Below are 8,374 nucleotides of genomic sequence, written 5' to 3'. Positions count from 1 at the left end.
CCAGAGAAGCTTTGGGTGCCCCATCCTTGGAGGGCCAGGTTGAATGGAGCCCTGGGCAGCCTGAGCTGGTGTGGGGCAACCTGCCCACAGCAGGGGGTTGGAACTGGGTGAGCTTTATGGTTCCTTCCAACCCAAACCATTCTATGATTCATTCTATTGTTCCCAGCCACTGAAGAAGAATTTTCTTCCCTTGGAAGGAATTCCTGCAGCAGAATGAGGAACTCTTGTATAAGCATCTTTTGCACTTTTCTCACTGGTGTTGCTGTACACTCACCATGCTTACATGACACAGCACTTCTTCCTTACAGCTTGGAACCTTACAGTTCTAAGAAGCCAAGCACACGAAGATGAAAATATAGAAACGGGTTTTTCAGTCTCTCTTTCACTGCTATTCTCATAGTTGGGTACAAGATACATTGCAGACACTACCATAACTTTTTTGACACTAAAACTCTGGCAGCTAGTTTCATTACAAACTCAGAGTCTTGGGTGGGGCTTGTTTTTGACCCATTTCACTGTTTTGTTGCTTTTACATTAAAAATGTATCCCCTGAATATTTCTTATGTTTCTTCTTCCTTATAAAACTTCTTCCTTCACAGTTACTCCCTGGTCTTTCCTCACCTCTGTGATTTTAATTTCCAGAGCAGCCCTGGGATGACCTTCCCAGTCTCTTAAAAAAGTGTCTTGTAAAAAGTTAACCTTTTTCATTAAATATATGAAAGACCATCTCATGACCTCCTGCAATAATATTAGGGAGAAGCAGGCCCAGATGTCTCCCTGAGATTTCTCTGCAGAGTCTTATTCAGAAAATCTCTCATGAGAAACTTCTGGGCGAGCAGCTAGAAGCAACAACATTGGACTTCGCAGCAGAAGAGGAGGCCTACAGGAGCCCAAGGGACAGCATCATGCATGAGCTGGGTATGAGATGGTGGGTGAAGGGAGCTGACATTTTAGCCCTGTCTCCCTTCCATCATTTGAAATTTTTTCCTTTCTCCCTCCTGAAGAATGCCAGATTTCCAGAGATATGTAAATACATTAAAAATAAAATATTAAAGAATCCCCAGCAAATAGTTCAGTGAGCATTTATGGCTTCCTTCTATTTCTTCCATTGCTTAGATGTTATTTATGCACCAACTTCTTAAAGTTGCTTCATTTGTCCTGCATATAACAGGACAAGTGGCTGTGTTTCTCTTTGGCCTGCCAGGCAGCGCCCAGTGAAAGTATCTGAGCCTCTTGCTTTGTCTACCTCCTTGTCCTGTTTCCTTAGTAGTCATACCCAGAAGCATTTTTATCCTTCCCCCCATATTCTTTTGTCAAACTAGCTTTTAAAACTACACCTTTTCATCCTTTCCATGCTCATTTCTCTTCCCCATCACTCTTCTGCTCATCTCCTCCCTCCACCTGCAGCTATCCTTTTTCCAGGGGGAACTGTGAGGTCTCATTGCCCTTGGTTGCTGTGGTTGGCACTGGCTTGTCTGGGCCTTTCATCAGATGGCTTCAGGGGTCTTTCCCTGCACCCTGCCCTATCCCTGTGCCTTTGACACACTCAGGGACAAAGCTGGAGTTCCCACCAACCCCACTAAAGGCTCTGCAATGTACTGCATCTCCCGCTTGGATGATGACTAAAATGTGAAATTTCTGGAGTTAGAGTGAAAAATAATTGAAAGAAAGGAACTAGGGTCCAGATTCATCTGCTCAGGGCCCTCACTGTAGACCTCGGGTTTAAAAACTCGGGTCTCCACACCCATTAAGGTGGTTTAGAGATGAAAATAGAACCTGTGCAACTGATAATTTGGCTACAACAGACCCACAGGGTAACACCCCAGTTTCCCTCTAGGCGCTGCTAGCAACCCAGAGAGATACCCTTGATTGATCTCTGTCCCCTCAGGACCAAGAGTGCAGCCTTGGTGCTGGTTGGTCTATGAGCCTGCTTTGCCATCTGGGAGTTACTACCTTCTGCCATTGCCATTCTTGTGTTTCAGAGAGACTGCCAGAGAAAGGCCCCAGGTCAGAGGTACCTTCTCCCACCCACTGCCAGGATATGAAGTTAGAAAATCTGATTATCTTGGTTCTTATTTTTCCCCCCTCTGGTTTCAGAATGCTCATCATTTTGGCTGGTGAGTGGGAAAATTTCAAAATGAAGGGAGAGGGCTGTCCATACCTGGGGAATTCAGCTGGCCCCCAGTAGCAGGGAGGACTGTGGGTGCATACTTCTAGGCTGAGAAGGAAGCTCACACAGATTTTGCCTTTCCTAGGTAAGTGCTCTGCCCACTAGTCTAAGAGCTGATTTTATTTATATACTCATTTACATTTACAGTTTTCTTTCACATTTTATTGACTACACACATGAACATACAAAATTTATCTTCTTAGCAATGTGCAAATAAATTGCAAATGTGGTAGGTATTGGTGGAAACACTGTATGTGACTGACTGATTATTTTCATTTTTCTAGAAGATGCAACTTGCAAATTCTGGGGAAGGTTACAGAGAGAACAAAAAAAAAAATGGGTTGACTTTGGTGACCAATCACACAGTCCAGCTAGTGAGCAAGCAATAACAGAGGCACAGTATTCACAAGTAGGTACACAGTCTGCAAGATGTTTACATGCATTATTCAGTGAATAATTCTGAATAATGAAACCCCTGAAATCTGTGTGTAGATGTAATACAAGGAACAAAATTAAATGCATTGTTCAGTAGGAGGAGCTGACCTAGCTCTAGCAGAGAACATCAGCAGCTGTTTAGAAAAGTAGTGTGATAGCAAAAGCAATCCAAGGCAAGCAGTCTGCAGTGGCTGGCAGGCGTCTTTTAAAGTGATGAAGTCATTGGCAGGGTGGCCAGAAGTTACACCTCCATTGCAAAGATATCTTGTGAGTCATCACACTGATGTCTCTTGCGGTGACTGCAGGTGGATGAGAAACATTTCTGATGCTTTGCACCACCTGCACAACACCCAACAAGTGTCTGCAGCTTGTGATGTTGCAGCTGTGGCTGATGAGCTGTGAGTGCTTGGGCTCTAACCTATCCCCATCACTTTATGTTACAGATGCTTTGGGACCTCTGTGTGTAGATTAGTCTTGAATTAATGGCACACAGGTTATAAACTGAAGGAAGATAGGCACTCATATTAACTTGGGAATATTACAGTTTTGCATACACTTGGTTGTTTCATTCGAAGCTCTAGAGCGTATTCAAATGGAGCAGAACAATAGCTCTTTCTTCCCTTAAGATACCATCAGAATAATCATATAAAAATACCAAAAAGTGAAGGTAAAAATATCTCATGACCAAAATGTTCACAGAATTTTATTTCCATAATTACGATATAGAGAAGTTAAAGCTCACAGTTGTTGTCGAGAATTCCCTTTTGTTTTTAAATATTCCACCCTGATGCAAGGCAAAGCTTGAGGAAAGCTGCTGAAGTGCAGTGGTGAATGACAGAGGATTTGGATTAAAACAAAAAAACTAGATTAAGGTAGGATGTTTTGGCAAACCTTCACTTTTCATAAGACAAAAGACATATGAGTAAATTATAATAAAATGATGCACATGCTTTTATTGATTTTTTGATTGCATTTTTAATCTTGTTCAGCCAATGTGTTTCTCGCTTGTAGTTAAGACTTGGCAGTGGGAAAAAGAACAGTAACAAGAAATTGAGTTAGTCATTTATTTGAAAGTAAGTCAAAAACAACACTAAGGAGGAAAAGGAAGGAACCTGTGAAATATCTACTTACTGTTATATTTCCAACATTCAACTTCTTACCTTTAAAAGCATTTAAAATACCAGTCACAATTTGTGATTGTGAGAGAAAATATACAATGCTTTCTGATGATTGAGTGGTTTATTCTAAAGACACCATAGGAAAAGAATACCTCTGAGCTTCAGCAGGTGTTAACCATTTTACGAGAGGTCAGAAAGAAATTGATCTAAAAAATGCAGTAAATGGATTTACAATTCTTAGTGACTACCCTGCTGAGTTACTGCTTCTAGAAAGCCCTCAAATCCTGGTCTGTAATAGAGACTTTTCCTTTTATATACTCATACTACAAAATCCAGCGCTGATACATGGTTTTATTTTTACTGGAAAAATACATGAGATAGGTGATGAAGTTTTGCTTTTCTTGGGTTTTAGTGACCTGAAAATATGAAGTTCTGGATTATCTGGGTTCTCTTCATGCAAACATGTAAAGTTCTGGGAAGTTATATTAGATCATGAACCACACATTAGTCTTTTCAGACAGCCAAAGCACTGTGGTTATATAAATATTAACAACATAGGTTTTATTCAAGATACTTCAGAAATCGATTGGGTTTTTAGTAGAACCATAAATTTGGATGGGAATGGCTCAATGTTTTGCATTCCATCAGCCCCAAACCTTTGACTAAAAAGTGAACCTAGCTGTTATACAAATGCCTGTTGTCACCAACTGCAGTGCATGCAATCATCACACAACCTTTGCATCCAGGCTTGCAAGAAGCATGTCAAAATGAAGAACTGTTCATCAAGTGACTTTATGAAGAGGCTGTGTCCATAAATTGAATTCCGACATGGCATTATAGAGTAGGAATGAACTACATCTTTGGGATTTGGGAGCATACTACTTCTGGGCAGTATATGTTGTTTGAAAAGCTACAGCTGTGGGGCGGAAGTTTGGATTATGCTGGAGGGAGGAAGAGCTCTGAGGGGAGCAGCTTGGAGTTGTGGATTAATCCCTCTAATTGTAGTGCTCTAACGCCTTTTTTTTTCCCCTCAGAAATCTGGGAGAGATTTCCTGTGGCCAATTCTGGAGAGTTCCCAGAAGATCTGACTAAAACAGAGAACAGCTCCTCCTGGAAAATGTGGTATCCAGAGCAGCACTGGCAGTCATTTCTTGGTGTATCTCAGACTGGGACTGAATAGAGCTCCAACAGTACTCCATAGGAGAACAAAGTCACCCACCAGCCCTCTAGAAAGGCAGAGAATGCCTCACCAACCTATTCCTGAAGTCTATTTCCTAACCAAATATGTTGTATTTCACAACATCTCAGCATTAGTTTCCTCTTTAGAGGAGATGAATAACTGCAAGCTTGGGCAAGTTAGGAAGGAAAAGTAAAGTTAATCCTGTTTATTTAAGGAAGATCACAAAGGCAAGGTCTGTCCTTTTCTTTATGCCCTGAACATGAAGAGAGACTGGCACAGTTCAAGGCTAAGCAGAATTTTGTCTTCATTTTAGCTTGTTGAAAACAGGCATTAATTAAACTTTGAAGGTCATTCCATCAGTGTTTACCATGAAAATGTTAGACTGGATAGGAAATCCTTAACTTTAACACCCATGAAGTCTAATTCCATGTTCAAGACCGTTCTTCGTTATCAAATAGATATCAAAACAAGGTGTGTAAAGAACAGAGAAGCTGCAGTTTTCTAAAGGGCAAAAGCTGCAAAGATTTTTTTCCCTCATTTGTAACTGCATTCTGTCTTCTAGTTCAAAACAGCTACAATATACTAGAAAACAGCACCATCAAAAGTGAAACTTCAAAGCTGTGCAATGCTTCATTGGTTTTTAAAACTGAAACAATGAAAAATTCTTCTGTTATTCTGATCGCCATCCTTCTTCTCACAAAAAAATGTCACTCTCAGATTTGAAACAAGCTCTCCACACTCCTTCAAGCATTTCTTCACTGCATCTCTAGCTTTAAATGAATGCGTACAGGCCTTGACCAATTTGAATTAGATCAGAAGAAAGAAATAGTGTGATTGCTTTAACCACTTTAGCTGTGAGCATTGCTTTGCAAACCCTTTAGCCATGCTCTTGAAAAGGCTTTCTACTTATGCTGAAGCTTCATACTGCTGTAACATCCTGCTGGCTATTTCCAAGTTGAGCTCCATGATCAGTCAGTCTCAGCACTGATTGCAAAAGAAATGTACCCCCACAGCTGGCACGCTTCTAAGGGAGTTTATTTCCATCACCATAAACCAGCCCTGCAGTTTGGAGCAGGAAATTTCTGAACCAGTTGTTACACAGTACTAGTTTCCAAAGATTTGTTATCAGCAGTGTGAGAGCAGCAGCTTGAGCAAATTTAGTAGCAGATTAGAAATTACTTCCTGCTTGTGAAAGAACAATATACCAAGAATGAGTATGAAGCCCCATACTTTTGTGCATTCTGGCTCCAAACTGTGAGGAACAACCCAGCCATGTCAGGGAGGGAAGTGACTGCTCTAAGTGATTTCTCTTTATCTCTGCTTTTAAAAAACTGTCATGTGTATTAGAAACCTTCTGATACACTGGGTTTAACATAACGCTGTATGTGAACAGGTGGGGTTAGTACAGGCACACCTTGTTTTTGAATGATATGCTGGGGGTGCCTTTGGATGGGGGATTGTGTGAGGGGAAAGATTGGTGGCACACATCGTTAACCAGGAGACGATGCCAGCACTGTTACTTTCCGTCTCTTCCTCCACTGTGAATGCATGATCATCACATATTGACAGCGCTGTGCTCTTCTGACTACTTCAGTGTGAGTGTGACTGCAGAATTAGAAAGAAGATGCAGTCTCGTATTGGACATACCAGCACACTGATGAGGCAGGAAGGAAAAAGGAGTAGCCTACAGGGAAGAATAAAATTCCTTGTGACGCCAGGGTAAATCTGCCTGGAATACAGCTCCACTACACAGTTCTTGGAAAGTAATTTTGGGCATGTGATTGACCATGTCAGCTGTTTCTTGATTACAGGACGGGAGTATACTCTTGCCCATGATGTACATGGAGCAACTCTTCCCCTGAGAGGAGAGCAAGAAGCTGGTGTATGCTTGCCCTGGACTTAGAGCAACCCCATGAATTGGAGCAGCCAGCAGTATCCTGTTTGTTCACGTCTCAGATTAGCCTGTAGTAAAATGTTTGTGTATTGTATGCAAAGGTCTTAGGAAGCAAACAGTCTGTTTAAGACTTAAATATTAGCTTTCTTTTTCTAAAGGAAGGAGTCTTTCCTGGCATATTTTATTCCGGAATTTACTTATAGTACTTACATATGAATTCAGTAAAAGTTATCAATGCTGAAAATGAAAAGCTTAGTAGCTCTACATTAGTGTCACAAATGATGACAGCAGGGCATTTGGCATCACATTATACGATTAATATGAAGTTCTCTGCTGCTGTGGTATATCACTATAGTGTTTAACGTCTTTTTCTCAATGGTTGTTGAAGGTTAGCATTGGTATTTTATGCTATGAGGAAATTCTTTATTCCAGGCACAAATTCCTCTGCTGCGTACCACAATACACTATCATTCAAATAAGCCCTACACAATAGGAGGAAAATACCCAGACAGATTTTTCTTCTCTCTTCTTTTGCAAGCTTTTTTTTTCTTTTTGTCTCCAAGCATCGCTAGTATAAATAGGCAGATCATTTGGATATGAGACCATATGGAATGCAAGATTGTTCTTTCTGTTACATTTCATACACAAATACTCCACAATTATGATAGCACTAAGGGCTCTGGATGACCATGCTATGGAACAAACGTTTTTTAATCTGCATCTATTTCAGGTTTGCGTACTAAAAATACAACAATGGCACAAATTATCTAAATTATCTGTAAATTATCTAAATTTTTCTGTAAGTTCTCACTTCCAGAATTTTGTTTTGGTCAGTATTGTTCCTTGACATTTTGTGTTTTTGTACAGCTCAGCAGGATTTTTTGTTCATTTTCCTTTCCTATGCCATTACCTTTCATTTTGTTCAAAGTCATGCCATGAGAATACATGCTATTTTCAGTAGCACATGTAATGAAAAACACAGAGCACTTTGTGCCTTTTGTTACGCCATGTGCTGTGTGTGTGTACACATGGATATGGAGAAAGTATATACATTTTACTGGTTAATTATAGGCTAAGTCATTTTTGTTTGATACAATCTTTCTGTGAAGTTAACCATTGTATAACAGGAGAAAATGGCACAAGCACATGACAAAGAATGCTAAACAGCTAAATATGAAATCTCATATCTGGAGATCTCATTACTGGACTCCTTTGGTGTAAGATCTGTTATACTCTGGTCTGCTGTCAGACTGTGGTTCCCATTGATCCTGGTATCATATAACTATGAACAACAGGACATGCACGGACTATAAGGGCCCAGAAAAGACCAGAAAAGACTTGCAGGAGGAAGGGATGCCATCCAGAAGGAGCATGATAAACTCAAAAGGTAGGGCCGTGTGAACCTAGTCAGGTTCAACAAAGCACAGTGCAAGGTTTTGCACTTGGGCCAGAGGAATCCTATGCATGTATACAGACTGGAAGGAACAATCCTTGAGAGCAGCCCTGCAGAGAAGGACTTGGGGGTCCTGGTGGATGAAAAGCTTAACATGAGCCAGCAGTGTGCTCTTGCAGCTTGG

General features: G+C 40.7%; 1 long non-coding RNA gene across 1 annotated transcript; it reads left to right on the top strand.

Moving 5' to 3' along the window:
* Positions 1-824: 824 nt before the first annotated feature.
* Positions 825-5,304, top strand: LOC149913080 (uncharacterized). The gene is made up of 4 exons (XR_016462307.1): positions 825-918; positions 2,098-2,255; positions 2,455-2,579; positions 4,758-5,304. It is a non-coding gene; the product is annotated as an uncharacterized LOC149913080 (long non-coding RNA).
* Positions 5,305-8,374: the final 3,070 nt, after the last annotated feature.

Source organism: Phasianus colchicus, chromosome Z (genome assembly GCF_987193195.1).
Source record: "Phasianus colchicus chromosome Z, bPhaCol1.hap1.1, whole genome shotgun sequence".
NCBI lineage: Eukaryota > Metazoa > Chordata > Aves > Galliformes > Phasianidae > Phasianus > Phasianus colchicus.
Note: the sequence above shows the minus strand (reverse complement) of the source record. Positions and strands in the feature narration are given on the sequence as shown.